This window comes from Micromys minutus, assembly GCF_963924665.1.
Source record: "Micromys minutus genome assembly, chromosome: 6".
Lineage (NCBI taxonomy): Eukaryota > Metazoa > Chordata > Mammalia > Rodentia > Muridae > Micromys > Micromys minutus.
In genome coordinates, this window is record NC_137975.1 from 24,874,811 (window position 1) to 24,897,522 (window position 22,712).

A 22,712-nucleotide genomic window follows, 5' to 3' on the forward strand; every position below is an offset into this window, starting at 1 on the left:
CTGCGGGGATCCCAGAGCCGCGGTGCGGGCGAGGGGAGCAGGCGACACCAAACATCACTCGGGAGCTAGGGCTGGGAGCCTCCGAGCGAGGCGGGTCGGCGGAGTCCTAGACACCCAGCCACGACAGTCAGGTTGTCGCGGCGGAACCCGCGGCCAGCGCAGGTAGGACATGCACGCGGCGGGAAGCACGGCCTCGGGGTTGCAGAGCGCCCTCTTAGTCGGGGCGGCGTGGGCAGGGCTCCCGCCCCGAAGCGCTAGTGCCGGGGCCAACAATGGCAGGGCCGAGAGCCCAACCCGGTCCTCCGGGCTCGGCAGGTTGCTCGCCCCCACCCCATTGCTTTCCAGCGACTCGCGGCCTCTGCCGGCCGGTACCCGCCTCCTCCTCCGGAGCATACTTCCCCGGTGCAGCTGCAGGGTGAGCCAGGGGCCAGGGGACCGCTTTGGAGTCGATTTGTTTATTAGTTTGTTTAAGAGCAAAACCTGTCCTGGAGTGGGGGTGGTGGGAGTGGTGCTTTCCTGTGCAGCGGGTGAGAAGTCAGCGTCCAACCTCGGGACTGTATACATTTTCGGCCAGGCGGAGGATAAGGTTGGCCTTATAAGGATACTGCAGAAGCAAAAGACAGAAAGCTTGCCGAAGAGACTAGGACCTTCAGGCCCTGAGTCCCTCCCTGGCCCTCTGGGAAGTGCTCCTCTTCTGGGCAGTACTTGCCCCTCATTTTTCAGTTCCATATAGCAGCAGCTTTGGTATTGTGGTGTGATGATAGAAGCTGGAAGCCCCAGCAAGGCTGCCAAGCTGGGGTGGGTGGGGTGGGGAGTCCAGGGGCTTGGCAGGCTTCTGCGATGTGGAAAGAAGTTACCAAATGTATGAGGTTAGTGCATACACCCTTGTTGTATAGAGGTTGAAGTGTCTGAACTCTGCCATTGCTCTTGCTCCTTCAAGCTAACCTGACCCTATATCTCACCTCCCTTTTGGTATCTGGTTTCCCTGTCTCAGTCTACCGGTCATATTTAGGGTGGAAGTTCTATTGTCTCTGGTTGCCCTGGTGTTTTTATGGTATTTTTAATTCAACTTGGTCAGAGAGTTCTGCAGTGTGGACTGATGGACCCTAGCAGGCCCCTGATTCTTTAGCAGGAAGACCTGAGCTACAGAAGTGGGCTAATACAGCCCCTCCCTTCTCTAAACTACCTGCTTGTCTCGGACGTGGCCAAGCAGATGTTAGTAATTTGCACTGAATTTCAGCCCCAAACCAAACCTGAATGAAAACGTACTCTATTTGCTTCCACTAGGCCTTGGAAAGAGATTGAGGAGAGAAGTGGTCCTGGAATGGCAATCCTGGCCCACAAATGCTCTCCCTCTGTCCAGCTGCAGCTCCTGGAGCCCAGTCAGTGAGCCTGAAGCTCCTTCAGAACCTGGCAGTCCCATTCGGGGCAGCTTCCGTAGAAAAATTAAGTTTCAGCATATTTTATAGCCTTCCCTGACAGCCTGAAGTGTCTGAGGAGATGGTGGCTTTGAACAAGAGCTCTGGTCCCAGACTGTAGCTGCTTCTTCTTTGGCTTTTGGATAAACCCAAGGTTTGGCTTGTGTAGCTCAGAGCTTACTGCTGAGTGCATGGGTATGTATGTCTGAATCTGAACAAGAACCCAGGCCTGACCAGAAGGCAGCCTATGCATTTTCCTTTCCACTGGGTAATTGATGACCAATTAGTTTATTTTGGGCCCTGGGCATTTTTCTGGGGTGCTCCTTTGGATTTGCCTGTTGGTCTGAAACACCCTTTTTTTTTTTTTTTTTTTTTTTTTTTTTTTTTTTTTGGCATGACCTAATTGTGCTCCTACAAAAACTCCACACCCTTGTAGGCTTGTGGGTCTCTTTGTGGTGCCCTGTCCCAGTATTTTATAGGTGTTGTGTGGGCTGAAGGGAGCACTGGAGAGAAAAATGGAGGAGTCTCTGTTTCTTTGGGGATGGTGTATTAATCACAAGCTTCATGCCCCCCCTGCTTGCAGGAGGGACACTTAGTCCACACGGTGAGGAGCAGTAGAGAAATGCACATGAGGCCCGGCTCTGCGTGAGTCCTGGTGAACTTTCCAGACCTGTGAACATGGACCATTTACGGATTTAATTTCATTTTCATATTTGTAAAGTGGGAGGGAGAGTGTCATGGCTCGTAGGATTGCTTTAAATGTGTTACCCAAATGAAATGATGTATGCAGAGACGGTCAGAAAAGCTGCAGAGTACCCCCACAAATATTAGCTCTAACATCCGTCCTCAGAGAGGAAGGCCAGTCAGGGGTGTAGTGGAGTAGGTTGGGGGAAGTGTGGAGTAGGGAACATCCCAGAACCTTTCTTTTTTGAAGCATGGCGTGATAATATAGGTACTATTCCTTGTGTGTTCCTCTTTAAATGGAGCTGACAGATGGGCACCGGGAGAGAAAGACTATTTAGTAGTTGTAGGGGCTTAGAAGAAAGACTTTCCAATGGCTGCCTACTGCCTGCAGATAGGGCAACGCTGACCTGGCAAAAAACATAATAGCTCACAGGTCCTGGTGCCAGCCAGTGAGTACATGACAGAGGTGGGGTTTGAAACAGGCAAGCTCCCTGCAGACCCTGTGCTCGAGGTTCAGTGTCACTTCTAGAGGTGGAGAACAGGCAAACAGCAGAGATACAGCTTACAGTTGCTATAGATTCCCTAAATACCCAAAAGATGGCACCAGACTAGAACCATTCTTAGATGAGAACCTTCGCAAGGACAGGCTGGGGAGATGCTTCACACACCCAGCCTGGCACTGCTGAACGCCTCCTAATTCCCTGTTGTTAGGAAGAGGAAGCATGCTTGTGAGAAGCCCTGGACTCCCACGACACTTGATTTCCCTAGTAGATTTGGGCTTAGAAGGCTCTGGAAAACTTTGGACAGCTTCTTTATTTTAGTTCAGTGGTTCCCAACCTTCCTTTTTTTTTCCCCCTTAAGATTTATTTATTTATTTTATATAAGTACACTGTAGCTGTCTTCAGACACACCAGAAGAGGACATCAGATCTCATTACAGATGGTTGTGAGCCACCACGTAGTTGCTAGAAATTGAATTCAGGACCTCTGGAAGAGCAGTCAGTGCTTTTAACCACTGAGCCGTCTCTTCAGCCTGATTCTCAACCTTTCTAATGCTATAACCCTTTAATACAGTTCCTCATGTTGTGGTGACCCCAACCATAAAATTATTTCATTACTATTTTTTTTTAAGATTTATTTATTTATTTCATCTATGTGAATACATTGTAGCTGTCTTCAGACACACCAGAAGAGGGCATTGGATCCCATTATAGATGGTTGTGAGCCACCATGTGGTTGCTGGGAATTGAACCCAGGACCTCTGAAAGAGCAGTCAGTGCTCTTAATCGCCGAGCCATCTCTCCAGCCTTACTGTAACTTTGCTGCTGCTATGAATTGTAATATAGATGTCTGATATGCAGGATGTCTGATACTGCCCTTGTGAAAGGGTCACCAAAGGGGTTGTGATTGATTCTAGGTCGAGAACCATAGCTTTAGTATATTTGTATTGGATTCCTTTGATTTGTGTGTGTGTGTGTGTGTGTGTGTGTGTGTGTGTGTGTGTGTATGGGCATGTGTGGGGGGTGTGTTTGTTCATATGTGTGGGTATGGTTGTACCTGTACCATGGCATGCATGTGGAAGTCAGAGGATGACCTTTAGGTGTCAGCCCTTGCCTCTCACCTTGTTTAAGACTGGTTCTCTTTGCCTAGGAGACCCTCCTGCCTCTTTCCCATTGCCCAGCTCTAGAGCATCAACTTTTACCTGAGATCTCTGCCCAGCCAGCTCTCAGGCTAGCACTGCTAGCGATACTGGCCCTCCCCCAGCCCCCACAATTGAGCCCCAAGTGTCTTGTTTTGTAAAACAAATATGAGGGGTTGATTCTTCTCTCTCATGACTGCCCAAAGTGTTAGAACTGGGAAGTCCTTAGAGATGACCTCTTTGAAAAGTGGCTTCAAGGTCACAGCTTTGCTGGCTGCATGGGATCTTGATGCTGGTTCCAGGGCTCAGAACAGAACCTGCACCTCTGCTCTTTCATTGTGCTCTTCAGCCAGCCCTGCCGCTGGCTTCCTTGTTGGGAAATTCCCCTCAGAACCCAGGGAATAGAATTTACTCACCCTGGTTAAGCAGACTTGGAACTCTAGCTGCGATTCCTCTATTCTGAGAACCCCCTAGAGGATGCCCAGAATAGTATTGAATTTCAAAGAAAAGTCAACATTCACTTGCCTCTTTGGAAATACAGCTATCATGATCCTTTAGCACCCCCCCCCCACTATACCTTCTTCAAAACTGTGCTTCTCAGCCCCAGTCACAGACACTAAGCATTGCTGTCCCCATGGGCTACTTTCTTTCTTTTTCTTTGCTTGAGACTGAGATCCACTAGCCCAGGCTGACCTCAAATTTACTGTGTAACATAGCCTGGTCTTGATCCACCTTCTGCTTCCTGAGTGCTGGGATTCAAGGCGTGTGCCACCACTCTTGCCCAAGGATTCCTAGCAGCTGTACTTTGAACCCAACAAAGAAGGAAAAAGGAGGATGCCCTCGGGCAAAAGTTCAAGTCCATGGAAAAGTGGGAGCACACAATAAATGATGCCACCTAATCTCTCCATCATCTCGGGACCCTTTCCCTGTTCCACGACCTCAGAGGAAATGTCTGAGGTGGCTGGAAATGAAAAGTTAGCTCACATTCAAGGATAGTTTGAGACACATAGTGATGTCCAGGCTAGCCTATAGTATAAAACCCTGTTTCACACACACAAAAATGGGTTAGTGAAGTGGTGTCTATGAAAATGCTTTTTAGCTGTAAATACCTACATGGATAAATGTTTTATTTTTAATCACTAGTGCAGTACCACCTATAGGTGTGTACGGAAACATAAAGATTTTGGAGATGCTCCAAAGAGACAAACAGCAGGGAAGCTGAACCCAGGGTACTTTGTAGAGGAGGACTGGGTGCTGCAGAAATGGAGGGGCCATGTGAGTGGCAGCATGTGAGAAACCCTAGAAAATGCTTAGCAAATGTCAGGGCTTAGGGAGACATGAAAGAACTAGGCTGGGACTCTAAATGGAAGCCCTTGAGTACCTGATAAATAAAGGGAGAGACAATTTTTTTAATAAAAGATTTGTCTAAGGCTGGAGAGATGGCTTAATGGTTAAGAGCACTGACCGTTCTTTCAGAGGTCCTGAGTTCAAATCCCAGCAACCACATAGTGGCTCACAACTATCTTGTAATGAGATCTGATGCCCTCTTCTGGTGTGTCTGAAGACAGCTACATTGTACTTATATATAATAAATAGATAAATCTTTAAAAAAAAAAAGATTTGTCTGTTTCTGCATTTGTATTTATGTGCACTTGTGTGCAGGTGCCAGTGGAGGCCAGAAGGAGGCATTGGAATCCTTCAGGTGTTAGCTCTGGGTGCTGGAAACTGAACTCTGATCCTCTGCAAGAGGCCACCTCTCCAGTCGGCTCGCTCTTTCTTTCTTTCTTTCTTTCTTTCTTTCTTTCTTTCTTTCTTTCTTTCTTTTTTTCTTTCTTCCTTCCTTCCTTCCTTCCTTCCTTCCTTTCTTTACTTGGATATTCTCTGTATTTACATTTCAGATGTTTTTCCCTTCCCCAGTCCCATCTCCCCTCCCTCTCCCTCCTGTTTTCTTTAGTTAGCTTGTTTGATTGCTACTGTGTGACTCCTGACCCTCTTGCCTAGGCTCCTAAGTGCTGGAGTTGCAGGCCTGCATCGATATGCCCTGCTCTGGTTTATTTGCTTTGTGGGAAGGAATCTGAAAATTGAACAAGTTGAACATAGGGTGCTTGGTCTTTTTGGTTAGTTGGTTGGTTGGTTGGTTGGTTGGTTGGTTGGTTTTTGAGAGATGGTCTTATATATAGTTCAGGCTGGCCTCAAACTCCTCATCTTCCTGTCTCTCATTCTCTAGTGCTGAGATTTACAGGTGTGTACCAGCATGCTTGGTTCGGTTCTTTTTTGAGTGGCCTGGCCAAATGAAGTATTCTAGGGGTGTAGAGGGAGAGCGTGGGGGGTGTTCCAGAATGACTGCCAACATCACTATGAACATGTGGTCCAATGCAATGAGCCTGGGTTTCTCCTGCTGGTTGGAGAAGAGGGGAGGATGGTGAGTTTTGTGTTCACACGAGTTTCAGTTTAATCCTTGGTCCTAGCTTTTCCTGGTTGTGTGACTTTGAGTAGGCTGCTTAATCCCTCTCCTGTTTTATAGTCTCCTCACCCGTAAAATAAGTATAATCATATCCACATTTAAGGACTGTTGTCAATAAGACAATACCCAGTACAAAATACCAGATGAATAAACGTCCAGTTTCCTTCCTTCTTCCACTGCCTCTGGACCCCCACCTCTACACCCCAGCTGCTGACAAAGGCATTTGTACGTTGTGGAGGTTATTTCCCTGGCTCTGTGGATTTCCTTGCTCCAGTGTGCCTGGCCCTCAGTCACACCCTGGGTACAGGCACCCAAGCTGCAAGCTGTCCCCGCTGAGAAAGTCCTGTGCCTGCTGCTTCTCGGAGACCCTGGGTGAGGGTCCCATTAAGAAGGTGCTTGTGAGTATGCCAGGTGAACCTCCTTCAGCTGAGTGGCTCTTTTACTGTGAGTAGATTTAGGCTCTTTCTCCCTTGGGGACCTTCTTATGCAAATTGGGGGATAGCAGATGGGAAGAAGGTGTCAAAGTACTTATGAAGTAGCACCAAACTGCCTGACACTTCCCTCCCACACCCATCACTTACTCTTTGAAATTCTATATGAGTTTACTGCAGAGACTTGAAACAGTCCCTTGAACTTTTGAAATGTGGTCAAGGTGGAGATTCTGTTCATTGGTCATCAGGGCTCACTAAGCAAGCATGCGAGGCATATATGTATACAGGGCATTGAGAGATTGAGAGCAAGGAGATTGGAAAGAACTGGGGGAGCTTCTAAGGTCTTTGAGTGGTAAGTGGGATAGAAAGAGGAGTGTGTGTGTGCGTGCTCATTGTGTGTGCCCGTGGTGGGGCAACCCTTTGAAGCCTGATTCAGGTGTGGTGGGAATCAGGGCTTGGGCAGGCTCCACCCTTCTGTACCTACCAATGAAAGGGTTGAATACAAGCTGACTGTCACTGCCACATGTCTGGGCTTTACCAGGCTGATCTGGGGAAGCCTGGCAGAACTCCCCTGAGGTCTGGTATCGTAACAACCTTGCCTGCTCCCCACTCCTGGTACCTTCTGTAAGCATTTCCTTCCTGTGGCTCAGAGGTTGGGGACACTAAGGATCTCCAGGAGAATATCTCATCTCTCAGGCCCTATACCCCAAATGGGGGCTTTTTCCCTATTGGAATGGATGTAGTTGAGTTGTTTCTCAACCCTCTGGTTTGGGTCCTTAAATGACTTAGAGCAAGACTAGAATATCCCTCCGGGCTGGTACCAGAGACAAGGGAAGCCCCCAGCTGGGAGGCTGCTGCAATAGCCACTGTGGGAGGATCTGGCCAGGGTTGGAGGGATCAGTTACTCCAAGAGGCTGACAAGCAAGTACTAGATCATTCTAGAGAGAGCAAGAGATTGTGGGCTCAGGAGTGAAGAAGACCAAGGAGGCCTGCACTAGAAGACTAACTACCAGTCTCTGATGGATGATCATCTCCCACCAAGATTTCCAGTGGGCGGGGCACTCTACTTTTTTGGCTCTTTAAATGCAGATTGTCCTGGAGGGAGTCACACCTTGGCCACTCACACCCCAGTGTGAATTAGTATCCCATGCCCTGCAGTATTTTGTTTTATTTTGTTTTAGTGGGGACTTTTTTTTTCTCTTCTCAGTGAAAGATGCAAGCTGGTTCACTTTCTTTCTCACTTCTGTTTTTCTCTTTGTCTGTGTTGATGCCACGGTTTCCTCCCGTCTTCCTGAATCAGGAAATAACTAGCCATTTCTGGCACTTACAAGAGGTCCTGGAATCCTCTAGGGACAGGCTCTCTGGGGTCTGTACTTTCCTGAAAGTCTGTTTCCTTGGGTACTCCACCTATAGGCCAGGGCTGGGGTGCAGAGAAGCCAGAAACTGCATGGGAAGGACCAGGGCTTTTTGTCTTTTTCTTTCTTTCTTTCTTTCTTTCTTTCTTTTTCCAGAGTTAACCTACTTTTCTCAGATGTCTTTGCCAGTGATACCAAGAATTTAACCTCAGAGTCTAAGCCATCTCTCTCTCCTCCTCTTGGGAGGCTAATGAGAGAGGAAGGGAGATGGCTGTGTGTGTGTAGCTGTAGATTCTGAAAGTGGGGGTGTAGGGATAGAGGAAGATATAAGGAGTGGGGAGATGCAGAATGATTGAGAGGTGTGGGGTGTAGGGATTGTGAGGCAGTATGAGCATCAACAGGGGAAGATGTGGGATGAGCATGGAGTAGGAGGAGATACAAAGACTATGTGTAGGATGGGAAAGGTGTGTGGAGGATGAGAGAGGTTTCAGGAACATGCTCGGTTTATGTGGTTCTTATAGCTTTTGTACTTGGGAATGAGCACCGTCTACCAGGGACTGATATGAAGAGTGTCTTCACAAGGACTCCACTGTGTAAGCACATGACTAGAGTGCTGTTTGGGGAATGGTTCCAGGGAGGACAGTGGGAAGGGCCTCGGGACACTGGGTTAATGTTTCCTACCCAGGAGAGACAGAAGTTGGCTTCTGGCATGGCATTTGGGCTAATCTTCTCTTCTGGTTCTCAGGGATGGTAGCTTGGCCCACAGCCTTTTTCTGCTTCACTTACAGAGCCAAGCCAGTGGCAGACAGCTGCTGACAGCCCACCACCCACACAGCTCATCACTGCCCACTGCTTCTCACATTCAGACTTACAGACTCACCTCTGCCCTTCCTACAGATAGGGCTACTACAGGGGGATGCCTACTGGCTTTCTTTACTCTATGTGCCTGATTATTCTGAGTCTCACCCCATGGGGCTCCTGGTCCCAGAGTTCTCCTATATTTGCTTGCAGGAAGAACAGCACAGGGGCAGGGTCTCCTCGACATCAGGTCCTTTCCCACCCTGCAGCATCTCAGTGGGTGCCTTACTCTCTCCTGTCACAGACAAGAAACTCTATCTAGAAGGGGGGTTAATCCAGAAAGCTGTTACCAGAAAACCCTCAAGGAATTGCTACCATTCAGTAAATGAGAGGGCGTCCACCTTCCAAAGAAGGCCCTGCAGACATTGCTCTTTGTCCTCTGGCCTGTCCCAGGTGTATGCAATTGCCCCGACATTCAATCCCATCCTACCAGAGGATGGACCTAATTTGACATATTCTTCAACGTCCTTGCTCTGTGCCAGCTCTAATGGCTTGCACCTCCATGAGGACTTGGAAAGCACCGTTAGCACAGAATGATGGGTACTGAACTCTGCCTCTTGTTCTTCCCTCTGGGGAAGCCTCCAGTCCAGCAGGGTGTCTCTCTCTCCTGTGCCCTGGATGGGGAGGAACAGCTGTAACCTGTTGGTGGCCTCTGTTTCATGTGCTGGCTGCTTATGGGATTTTTTTTTCCTACCCAAGAAAGAGTCCTAGAAAACTGGATTCCATAGTGTGTGAGCTGGGAACCTGAACGTAGACTGGAGGTGATGGGGGATGGTCTAGGTTTTATAGGAGGCTTCAGTTTGCATGAAACAGTGTTGATGCTGAGAACGAAAATGGCTGGTATGGAGGCAGAGCATAAAGAGCCTCTGTGTTGTCTTCCCCCAGTACTTGTGTCCTGTCCACCTCCAGAGCACAGCCTCTGTATCTCACAGTACCTACATAGATAGCACTGTAGTGAGGCAAGGGCTCCCCACTGTCAGTGTATGGAAGTGGGGTGTTGGTTTGGGGAAGTAGGGATGGGATGGTGTGAGAGTTGCATGAATGGGACCCAACAGTTCCTTCTGCTGGAGGCCATGTTTGGTAAGATACGGTCCTCATGGGAACTTCGCTTGTCTTCCCCTTCTCACCACTCTGCTCTGGAGGCAGAAGAGTGGGAAGGCCCTGCACTCCTTAGAGGAACCCGAGGCTGGACTGAAGGAGACTAGCTTGTTTGGGGGGCTTTGGTGAGGGAAAGGAGGGAGCAGAAAGCAGAAGCCATGGAACCAACGAGCCAAAGGAGGCTGCTTTAATTTGGCTAGGAGGACCACTTGCAAGGGAAACGATGCACAGCCTCATAGCAAGGGTTAAGTGAACACTGCAAAGAGAGACTGTAGGCCAGCGAAGAGAATGACCTCAGTGCGTGCAATGGACTGGACCTGTCTATGTTAGGTGACTGTCTCTATGGCGGGACATTATGACTAAAAGCAAGTTGGGGAGGAAAAGGTTGGTTCTGCTTACACTTCCAAGTAACAGTCCATCACTGAAAAACAAATAATCAGGGCAGAAATTTGGAGGCAGGAGCTGATGCTTAGGCCATGGAGGAGTGCTGCTTACTGGCTTGCTCTCTAGGGCTTGCTCAGCCTGCTTTCTTATAGAACCCAGGACCACCAGCTCAGGTTTGTGCATCACCCACAATGGGCTGGGCCTTCTCCCATCAGTCATTAATTAAGAATCCGCCTTATAGACTTGCCTGAAGCCTGATCTCACAAATGAATTTTTCTCAATTGAGGTCCCCTACTCACATAACTTGTTTCAAAAACAAACAAACAAAAAACAAAACCAAAAACTAACCAGCACAGGTTTAAATATAAAAGAAGCAGGGATTGAATCTTTCTGATCTTCCTGGGGGAGGAGTTAGGTTCCTGGCAGGAGACCCAGGGATTTAATGATGTTCCCCATTCTTGCTGGAGTTGGGAGAGGAACTGGAAGGGCAGGGAAGCAGGTACATGATGTGAGGTGTAGAGCCTGGGTTCCTAACTGTAAAGCCAGTGTGCCAGAAGATCTTCGCTGGAGGGGAAAATGGACCAAAGGGATTAAATCCTTTTGGGGGGGTTGTCTTTTTTTAAAGATTGATTTATTTATTATATAAGTATACTATAGCTGTCAGGCACACCAGAAGAGGGTATCAGATTCCATTACAGATGGTTGTGAGCCACCATGTGGTTGCTGGGATTTGAACTCAGGACCTTTGGAAGAGTAATCAGTGCTCTTAACCACTGAGCCATCTCTCTAGCCCGGGATTAAATCTTTATGGTAAGCCACATGTGCTGGGCCTTACTTGTAACCTCAATCAAGAGTTCAAGACTAGCCTTGGCTACATAGTAAGTTAAAGACCAGCCTGGGCTTCGTGGAGCCCTGTCTCAAAACGAAACCAAACCAAACCAACTCAAGGTGTGGTAACACGTAACTTTTATCCCAGCTTTTGGACAGCAGAGACTGGTAGGTGTGAGTTTGAGGCCAGCCAGGGCTATATGGGAAGACCTTTTCTCAAGAGAGAGAGGGAGAGAGGGAGAAGGGGGCGGGGAGAGGAGGGAAGAGGAGAGAGCAATCAAACAACAAAACTATGTCCCCCAACCCCTGGTTGGCATGTGTCCTAAGGGAGGTATTTCCTAAAACAGTGTAGAATAAGTTTTTTCCCTGAGTAAAAGCTACTAAAAGTTTGGATGCTTGAGGCTGCGTGAGTCTGATATCCTCCGTATCATTTGAGAGCTCTCTGTGCTCTTGCCCTGTGAGGTAGCTCAGGATATGAGGTGCCTCCCTGCTCCATACCCCAAGCAGGGGCTGAATTATTTACACATTTACCACCTTTGCCAGACTGAATGCTCCCTGGACTTACATGGCAATCACCTGAATGCTCCTCATATTTGACGATTCTCAGCATACTGGGGTCAGTTCTGTGGTGTGGAATTTGAAGGGGAAACAACTCAGAGCCCTTAGGTTCTTTCGATCAGCTCTGAGCTATAGTAGAGTGGCTGGAAGCTTCTGACAGCTGGCTGTGTGGTGCCTCAGGCCTCCCTCTCTGGCACAGGCTCACAGGAGGGAGGGACTGCTTTCTCCCTGTCTGCTGACTCTGAACCATAATGTGGTTCTGCCCTGGCTGCATTGCCTTTCTGCCTGCCCCTAGTCATTTGCTGGCCTCTGTATAGACTAAGTGTTTTGCCTGGTTCTGCGCAGACCCTGGTACTGATCTACATGACCACAAGCATGTTCTGTTCCTTCACCGTCTGACCGCCCTTCCATTGGGGGAAGCTGTCTTTTCACTCAGTTCTTGTCTTCCAAAGAACCCTCACCTGTACCTTTGATCACTAGTAAAATATGTGTAGTACAGCGACTCACCCTCCTGAGTCATGACTTCAAGGAAGTAGCTGGGAGTTTTTATGTGTTGGAAACGCTTTCCAGATGACAATTAAGGGCATCCAAATGTGGACTATCGGACTACGTAGGAGGCTGGGTTGGCCTGTGAGTGTGACATTTTGTGGGTGTGCTAGGGAGCATTGTATTTACATAAATTGCTCTGCTACTTAGGAGATCCAAGCTGAAGTACTGATAGCAATACTTGGAAATGCTTAAGCAGAAAAAGAACACAAGTTGGTGTGTGAAGGTGGAGAGGGGAACCTGGCTGTCCCTCTCTTCTGGGACCTAAATGGGAATTTGCTCCTTGCCCTTTCCCATTCAGTGCTGGGGGTCAAATGCAAAGCCTCCCATAGGCTCTGATACTCAGCCACACGGTCTGGGCTACTGTTTGCTTTTTAAAAAGGATTCCTAGTACCCTTTGGAACCAGTGGACCAGAGCAATTTCCAGTGTGTCTGCCCAGCTGGTAGGGAAGAAACACCATTGGACAAGGGAGACTCAGGGAACACGAGGCCCTAGTTACTGGAATAGTTGGTCCCCACACCTGGAAAATGAAATCCTGAGTTTTTAGAGGAAGCCAGTTCACACTGTGTCTAACCTCCCTTTTCCTCTGAGCCTTGCTTCCCCTTGGAGATGGTGGGGATGCTGTTTGTCCTCTCTCCTTGCTTCTGTGGCTGGCAGCCTAGCAGCATCTTTGCTAGAACCAGAAGTAGAAGGCACTTTGTATAGTCTTTTTTGTTCATCAGTGCCTAACCCAGCTCTGTGTGGGAAGGATGCTATGCAAGAACACCACTGTGTTGTGGTCGGTCACCTGTCTCCATGTGACCTACAAAATCCTCACCACTAGACACTCTGTCCTTATGATCTGATTCACAGCCTTCCTCCGTGGAAGTATGTTAATTTGGGGCTTGAGGTTAGAGAGAATAACCTGTACTTTTAAAAAATCTTTACTTGTTTATTTAGTTTTGAGACAGGGTCTTATGTAGTTTAGGCAGGCCTCAAACTCATGATACAACTGAGGCTGACTTTGAACTCCTGATCCTTCTGCCACCATAGCTTGAGTCCTGGGATCACAGATGTGTGTCCCTATGCCTGACACAATTTTTAAAACCAGCTTTTCTAGTTAAATTTAATTCCGGATACAATGTTTTAATTAAAATTGTGTATATTAGTGTTTTACTTGCATGTATGCCTGTGCACCATGCGCCTGGTGCCCTGGAGACCAGAAGAGGACATTGAACGCTATCAGAACTAGACCTACAGACAGTTGTGAGCTACCATGTGGATGGGTGCTAGAAATTGAACTCAGGTCTTCTAGAAGAGCAGCCAGTACCTTCAACCAGTGAACCATCTTTCCAGACCCGGAAGACCAATTTTTAAGATTTGTGTAAGGGATGTGGAGCTCCTGAAGAACGTAATCTCAGAGCAGGGTCACAAAAGGATAAGTTAGAGTTATACGAGGGAGCTGGGTTGGGAAGCTATGCCCAGAGACACGTGCCTGCATCAAGTCAAGCAGTGAGTGTTAAAGGCTTAGGGATGCAGGTAGAGGTGACAGGGAGAAGGGCGAGAGAGGCCTTGTAACTGAGGCCAGTAGAGAGCCATTGAGGGGTTCTAAGCAGGGAGTGAAGTGATCCGATCCACATGTTAGAAGGAACCCCCAAGCCTTGAAGAGGAAGTGCTTGTAGCAGGCAGGCCGGTCAGGAGGCTATTGTAGTAGCTTAGGAGAAAGAAGAAAAGGGCTTGAGCCAGGGCAGTGGCAGTAAGGACAGAAGGAACAATAGCTTTGGGATGTAAAGAACAGAGTCAGGCTGGAGAGATGGCTCAGTGGTTAAGAACACTGACTGCTCTTCCAGAGGTCCAGAGTTCAAATCCCAGCAACTACATGGTGTCTCACAACCATCTGTAATGGGGATCTGATGCCCTCTTCTGGTGTGTCTGAAAACAGTGATGGTGTATCTACATACATGAAATAAATAAAAAGAACAGAGTCACAGCCTGTGATGGGACTTATGAAAATGAAGAGCTCTCAGAATGACTGGAGGGGCTTCTAGCCTGGGATTGGGTAGTGCCATTCAGTGGGGAGCCAGGAATGGAAGCAGAGAAGAAAGGAAATGGTGGTTCGGGTTTGGCTTTTAGGTTTTTGAGCTACATGTGATCACATGAAGTAAAGGAGGAATGCACATCTGGAATTATCAGCATGCAGGTGGTGTAGACAGGAACAGGAGTGGAGGAGACTGTAAGTGGAGGAAAGGGGTGTGAGCAGCAAGCTGAGGATGGAGGTTTGAGTCAGTACTGACGTTTGGAAAGTAAGAAGGGGAGAGAAAAACAAAGGTAGAGGAGGAGAATAAGGGAAAAGTGAATCCAGCGAGACGGCTCTACCGGCAAAGTGCTTGCTCTGCAAGCCTGCTGACCTGAGTTCGATCCCTGCAACTCACTCAAAGGTAGATGGAGAGAACCAGCCTCTGAAGGTTGTTTTCTGACTGCCACACATGCACTGTGGCACATGCATATGTGCATGTGTGCCCACATTTGTGTACTCACACACACACACACACACACACCACATACACAATAGTAAATAAGTAAATAGAAATAGTGTCACAGGATCCGGAAGCAGAGGATAGGAAGAGAGAATGCTCTAGAAAGAGAGCCAACTGGACCAGGACAAGCAACATCTGGCAAAGCGGGAAACTCTGAGTTGGACAGCCAAGGTATTTGGGGTGTGGCTTTAGTGAGAGAGGATACTCATAACCAGGAGAGAACACAAAGAGAACACGGAGAGGTGCTGTCCACTCTTTCTTGAAGCTTAGCCGAGAATGGAAGGAAGGCTTGAGAACCTAAGCTAAGAACCCCCGGGCTGTAGGTTCTGGCTTTAAGTTGGGAGAGGCATTGTTTCTACGCCAGTATGAAACCCAGTTGAGAAAAGGTCTCAGCTAGAGGAAAGGGGAGGGAACTCATGAAAACCAAGGAACATTATCCTGCAGAGGATCAAGTGGGTGGAACTCGAGAGGAAGCCAGTTGTAGCAGTAGGAAACCAGATGGAATAGTCAGCCTCATGCAAGTACGGATAGCGAAGTGTGGGAAGAGGCAGGAAGTTGGGAGATTATTGCCATGGCCTTAGTTTTCCACTTCACAATGGTGCCTAGCTAAGGCGAACATTAATACTCTGTTTTTCCTGGCTCAGGCAGAGCTGGAGTACAGTCACCTTCTGGATTACAATGTTTATGGTGGGCTGGTGTACAGCTCTGTAGCATAGGCTATAGTTTTCTTGACACACCAGAGAAGGGCATCGGGTCCCATTACAGATGGTTGTGAGCCACCATGTGGTTGCTGGGATTTGAACTCAGGACCTCTGGAAGAGCAGTCGGTGCTCTTAACTACGGAGTGGTCTCTCCAGCCCCAAAAGTAACCTTTAAGGAGCTATGGAAGGGTGGAGAGGTCAGCAGGTAAAGAACCGAGCAGACAGCTGCCTTAAGCTATCCATCTTTGGGGACCTGCTAAGGACAATAGTAATTACACCTTACAGCCCACCTTGGCTCTGGCCAAATTTGCCAGGGTCCTGGGAGGGCAGCTCAGCTGGAGGAGGACCTGTCTCCTAATTTGAATTGAATGGAACTTATCAATCAAGAATCTGACAGGGCTGGGGTTGTGGGTCAGTGGTAGAGCACAAAGTCCTACCTTCTATCCTTCCTTTCCTGTGCGTGCCTATGAACACATATGTACATAAACATACTCTCCCACACCACATACACACCACACTTAACACAAACACACCACACCATACCCCCACACACATCACATACACACTCATACACATGCACCACACACATACAGCATACACACATACCACACACACACACACATACACAGAGAGAGAGATACATATATGCACCACACACATCACAGACATACACACTTCCCATCCTCCACAATAGACCCCACATCACACACATACCAGATACACATACCACAAACACACCACACTCACTGCAAATGTACCACACACACACACACACACACACACACACACACACACACACACACAAAACGCATTATAAATACACACATACACATACACACATTTCCTCACACCCTACACACACCACAACACCCAGACATACCACTTACACTCTCATATACGCACACTACCCACCTGCACAGACCACACACACTTCACACACTCACACACCATACATACACGACTGGACTCACCTAGGTGTGGTGGCACATACCTGTAATTCCAGCACTTGGGAGGTAAAGGCAGGAAACCTGGGAGTTGGAGGTCATTTACAGCACAGTTCACCTGCCTGAGTTACAGAGACACAAGGGTCAACAAAACCAAACGAAGACACACGGGATCAATCGGAACCTTTCTATTGTTGTTTTCAACTTTGTGGTCATAAGGAATAAACATGCTACATGGGTTTGTCACCCCTTGTGTGTAGCTGCCTTATAGAACACACACTATCTGATACTTTTGTGTAACTGAGTTTCCGGGATACAGTTCTCCACACCCCAGCCACAGACACACAGGAAACTGTTTTATTTAGTTTTTATTAAATACCATTACCCTTCCGCAGACCAATTAACTCAGAACGAATTGAGAGCATGTGGACATTGAGCTATGGACAGTCCCCATCCTTCTAAGCTACACCTTGAGAGCCACACGATGGACCAACCTTGTCTCAGCTCTTTTCATGGTGTGACCTCAGAAGCCGGAGGTACCAACTCCAGAGTGAGTGGCAGGCTCTTGCAGCCAACGACAGCTGGCCTGAGGTTCCTATCCGGCTTCCTAAGGGCCAAGGGATCATCAGTATTTTGGCAGACCCATCCCGGGGCACCTTGTCTCACCTGTTGTTGAACTTTGGGTAATTATAAAGTCTGCTAAGTAGACTGCTAAGTAGCTGCACATTTTTATTTTGCTGGGGTTTAATTGACATGTCATAAACAGCGTATATTTAAAGTGTGCAGCGTGGTAAGTTTGGCTTGTGAACACACTGATGATATCACTGCTGCCGGCAAGATAATGAATGGGCTGCAGGCACTGGTAGAATGCTTGCCTAGCATGCTTGGGCCATAGTTGTGACCTCTGCAGAAAGGGAGGGGGGAGAGAAAAGCCCCCCCAAAAAAAGATAATGAGCATATTCATTGCTCCCAAAAGTTCCTGTCTGGGTACGTTCCTTCCCTCTCCTTCCCCAGATAAGCACCCATCTGTCGAGTCCCCCCCCCACTCTTACGCCCCCCCCCCCACAGTCGCTCCATTTGCATTTGTAGAAATTTCCTGTAAATGCAGGGATACATACACTTACTCTTGTCTGGCAGGTTTTATTCAACAGAGTTAATTTGGGACTCTTTGGAGAGTCTGCATTTGTCAATAATTCATTCATTTTCATTGCAAAGTAGCGCTAAATGATACATATGTAGGTGGGTCACTTTTTAACTTTTTTAAAGACAGGGTCTGAAGGAGCTCAGGCTGGGCTTAAGCTTTGTATGCAGCTAAGGATGACCTGAAGTTCTGATCTTCTTGCTTCTACCTCCTGACTGGGATCCTAAACGTGCTGTCCACACCACACCTGGCTTCAGGTGTTTCTGGGGTCAAACCCAGGGCTTTGTATACTCTAGATAAGCGTTCTACTTACTGAGCCCCAGACCCTACCAGACTTCACATTTTCAAAAGAATCGCCATATAAACATTTGGCTCATTTCTAGTTTGGGGATTGTCTTAGTAAGGGTTCCACTGCTGTGAACAGAGACCATGACCGCAACTCTTGTAAAGGACAACAGTCAGTTGGGGCTTGCTTACACCTGTTCGGAGGTTCAGTCCATTATTGTTACGGCAGGAATCATGGCAGCATATAGGCAGACATGGCAGTGGAGGAGCTGAGAGTTCTTCCTCTTGTTCGGAAGGCAGCTAGAAGAGGACTGGCTTCCAAGCAACAAGGACAAGAATCTAAGCCCATCTCCACAGTGACACACTTTCTCCTACAAGGCCACACCTACTCCAGTAAGGCCACACCCACTCCAACAAGGCCACACCTCCAACTAGTGCACTCTTTGGGCCAAGCATATTCAAACCATCACAGGAATAAGTAAAGCATCTACATTCACTCTTTGAGGCTTATTGTTTTGTTTTGTACTTATCTGGAGTGCTTCATTGCGTATTACCTATTTGTAGTGCTGGGTATCGAACTCAGACAGTGCGCACCAGGCGAGCCTTCTACTGAGGAACCATAGCCCCAGTCCTGTACATAAGGTCTATCTATGTACAAGTCTGTGTAGCGCTGTGCGACTGAGTCATAAGCAGACGTGTGCTCGCCTTTGTCGGAAGCTGCCTCTTCCTTTTATGCCATTTTTATGTTTCCCGTTTTATGTTCCACTAACTGACTGCATAGGAGCCAGTCTCTCTTTTCTGCTAATTTTTGGGAGTTTTGGTTTGGTTTTGAAACAAGGTTTCTCTGAGTAACAGTGGCACTCACTCTGTAGACCAGGCTGGCCTTGAACCCTTAAAGATCCATCTGCCTCTGCCTCCCGAGTGCTGGGGCTAAAAGCATGTACCACCACTAACCGCCTGGCTTCTTTGCAATTTTAACTTTTAGATTTTTGTACTTTTATTGTGTGTATGACTGTTTTGCCTGAGCATGTCTATGTGCACTGCATATGTGTCTGCTACCCTGGGAGCTCAGAGGAGGGCGTCAGATTGCCTGGAACTGGAGTTACTGATAGTTGTGAACTACCATACGGGTTCTGAGAACTGAACTCAGGACCTCTGCAAGAGCAGCCAGTGCTCTCAACCTCTGAGCCATCTCCCCAGCCCCTTCTTGTTAATTCTTGTTTGAAATATCTCCCGTGTTACCCAGGTTGGCTATGAATGCCTGGTTTCTGCCTTTACCTCCTGAATGCTTGGATTATACCATGTGTCACCATGCCTGGCTTAATTTTTTTTTTTTTTCACATGGCATTAGGGCTCAAACCAGGGCCTTGCACCTCCTAGGCAAATGTTTTACCACAAAGCCTTGTTGATAGAACTCCTCCCCTCCTAATTAAAAAATATTTGACTTTAATAATAATAACAACATTGTTATTATTATTAATATTAATAATAACAATATTATTAATATTAATAATGACGATAATATTATTATTATTTGTACATGTAATAGAAGTGAGTGTGGGTGCGTGTGCCATACAGTGTGTGTGTGGAAGTCAGAGGACACCTTTCAGGACCAGTTCTCTCTTCTCAGGTGTGCTCTAGTGATTGAACCCAGATTCTCAGGCTTGTACTAAACCACCTCATGGTCACACCTAACCTCAATTTTTTGAAAGACACTTAGACCAACGGTTCTCAACCTGTGGGTTGTGACCACTTTAGGGGTTGAACAAGCTTTTCATGGAGATTGCCTAAGACCATTGAAAAATACGAATATTTACCTTATGATTCATAACAGTGGCAAGATTGGGCTGGAGAGATAGCTCAGCGGTTAAGAGCACTCACTGCTCTTCCAGAGGTTCTGAGTTCAGTTCCCAGCAACCACATCTTTAACAGGATCTGATGACCTTTTCTGCTGTACCTGAAGGCAGTGACAATGTATTCATATACATAAAATAAATATGTAAATATTAAAAAAAACACTGGCGAAATTGTAGTTATAAAGTAGCAGTGAGGGTCAGCATAACGTGAGGAACTGTATTAAAGGGTCACAGCATTAGGAAGGTTGAGAAGCACTGACTTGGGTGGTACTGGGATGGAAGCCAGGGCCTCATGCATGCTGGACAGACAAACATTCTACCACTGAGTCTGGCCCTAGACTGTCCTCTTTGACTGAAGAGACCCTGCTTCTCTGTTTACTCTTGGCTGCTGAGAAGTACCTGTTTTTGAAGGACTGGTGAAAGTCATCCTCCGATCTCCACATACGTCCATGGCATTCATGCCTTCCCCTAAGAGCAAACAAATAAATGATTACTAAGAGGAATAAACCGAGTGCCTCTTTCTTGCCTTGGAGCACACATAATGGAAGAAAGGATAGGAATTAAGGTCAGAGATGGAGACATGTATACAAGGAAGGCTGGCTAGCTGTAATAAAGTTGCCCTGGTCTCTCTTTTTTCCTCTGCCTTTCTGTTTCTTTACTTCTGTTGTGAGCTCTGAGGAAAGAGACAGTGGCCCAGATTATGTCACTTTATTGTCACAGTATCCAAGTCTTGCTTTGTAACTAAATTACATGTTTACCCATTGCTTACAGGTCCCAAGACAACATGTACCTGCTCTCCAGGCCCGACATTGGCAGGAAGTAGAAGGCTTCATCGTCTCCCGTGACCCACCCTCATCATGTCTTCCACACAGGGCAGTGGGGAGCACTGGAAGTCCCTGGAGTCAGTGGGCATCAGCCGCAAAGAGCTGGCTATGGCCGAAGCCCTGCAGATGGAGTATGACGCTCTTTCTAGGCTCCGACATCACAAGGAGGAGAGCAGGGCCAAGCAGAATACAGAACCCTCTCTTATCAGCTGGGATGAACCAGCCTTGGACTTCTACAACAAGCCAGCAGGCAGGCGGACCGATCTCAAGCTCCTGCGTGGTCTTTCTGGCTCTGATCCCACCCTAAATTATAACTCCATCTCCCCACCAGAAGAGCTCCCCAACTCTACCTCCGAGAATCCACAGCCTGGCCCAGACCCCTGGCCCAAAGGCTCCCTGTCTGGAGACTATCTCTATATTTTTGATGGCTCAGATGGGAGATGCTCTGTGTCTCCAGGTTCAGGTGACACAGATGGCTCTTGCAAGAAGCTATCCCCACCTCCTCTCCCTCCTCGGGTCTCTATCTGGGATGCCCCTCCCTTGCCTCCTAGAAAGGGATCTCCCTCACCCTCCAAGATCTCTCAGCCTAATGACATCAACAGCTTCTCTTTGGTAGAACAGTCATCTGACAAACTGCTAGGGGCCCAGGACCCAGAAGAGGGAGAGCTGCCTGACGGTGGGGGACAGCGACACATGCTAGGGTCTGTGGACTATGATGGCATTAATGATGCAATTACGAGGCTCAACTTGAAGTCCACTTACGATTCGGAGATACTGTCTGATGCTACCAGGGGTTGGAAGGAAGGCCGAGGGCCCCTGGACTTCAACAAGGACACCTCTGGGAAACCTGTGGCCCGGAGCAAGACAATGCCCCCTCAGGTGCCCCCTCGAACCTATACGTCTCGATATGCCAACCGAAAAAATGCAACACCTGGCAAGAACCGCCGAATTTCTGCTGCTCCGGTGAGGACCTTCCTGTGTATTCATTCAAAACATAAACTAGTTTCTCTTTGCCATTCCAAACTCACTCGCCCTCTAGTCCTCCCTTCTGCCCTCAGGCCCTTGCAGCTTCAGGGAGGGATCCAAGCTAGGCTTTATTATGGGAGGCAGGGCCCGGAATGTCAGGAAAGTCTTGCTCCTTTTCTAGGCTAAGTTTCAGTGTGATGGCCAAAAGAGCCCTCTGGGGCAGGTGTTTTGAAGTCCTGGCTGCTAATAGGTACTTCTTTCATGATATAAGGACCAAGTTAGGAGTCACCAAGCTCGATCTGGCTGAATGGTAGGGTGGGACTTGTCTCTTGAGGCTCTGCCCTGCCCACTGCTGCATGGCCCTGATGACCACTCATGGTGTTAGCTACTCGTTTAGTGGCATGTGACCCATCCAGATCTCTGCAGCAGCCTGTCTGATGCTTCAACGCCATACGGCATGACATGGCAGAGCTGGTATTAGACCCTGGTCTTATTCCAAAGTCACCCTTCCCCTTTCTTCCTCTCAACCTCCCTTCCTCCCTGTTCTTAATGTCATAAAGATATATGTGACACGTTTGCCATTGGCCGTGTGAAGGGCATATATAGTTCAATGGCAGTAAGCACGGTCGTACCGTGGGGGTGTTTACTTTTACCTATCTTTTTCAACTCTTTCCTCAGTGAAAATATTTAGAAAAGGTCTGATAGTATAATGATGCTTTGGCTTATATTATATATTATATTATATCATATCATATATAAAGTACAAAGTCTCTTCATCCCAGATGGCTACCACAGATGCATTGATATGTCTTTGGCCCGTGAAGTATCAGGAGTATCTCCAGAGGGAGACCTGAAGGCTACTTTATTTTATCCTTGACTTCTGGAACCCCGGCTCTCAGAAATCAAGTGGTCGCTCCATAGCTTCTGACTTCTGTAGCGACTTATGGCCAGCCCCTCTTCCCAACCCTCTTTCCTCCTTACCCTTTGTCTTAGTGCCCTGGGGCTTTCCCACCTCAGGTCCAGCCTCAGGGATCAATTCCAGCTCTACACAGCTGCACTGTCCTTCCTTCCTCTGCTTTTGCAGAGACCGTCCCTCCAAGCCTAATCAGGGAGAGCTGTAACTCCGGAGCTTAGGCTTTTTAAAGGCTCAACTCAGAGGTGGGGCTGCTCCTGCTATTTATAGGGATGGCGAGAGTTCTTTACACCGAGCTGGGCC

General features: G+C 47.9%; 1 long non-coding RNA gene across 1 annotated transcript; it reads right to left on the reverse strand.

Moving 5' to 3' along the window:
* Positions 1–498: 498 nt before the first annotated feature.
* Positions 499–22,601, reverse strand: LOC308421599. Its single transcript, XR_013975055.1, has 5 exons — positions 22,478–22,601; positions 20,106–20,174; positions 19,668–19,807; positions 16,472–16,546; positions 499–604 (listed from the first exon to the last, which is right to left on the reverse strand). It is a non-coding gene; the product is annotated as an uncharacterized lncRNA (long non-coding RNA).
* Between the last annotated feature and the right edge of the window lie 111 nt (positions 22,602–22,712).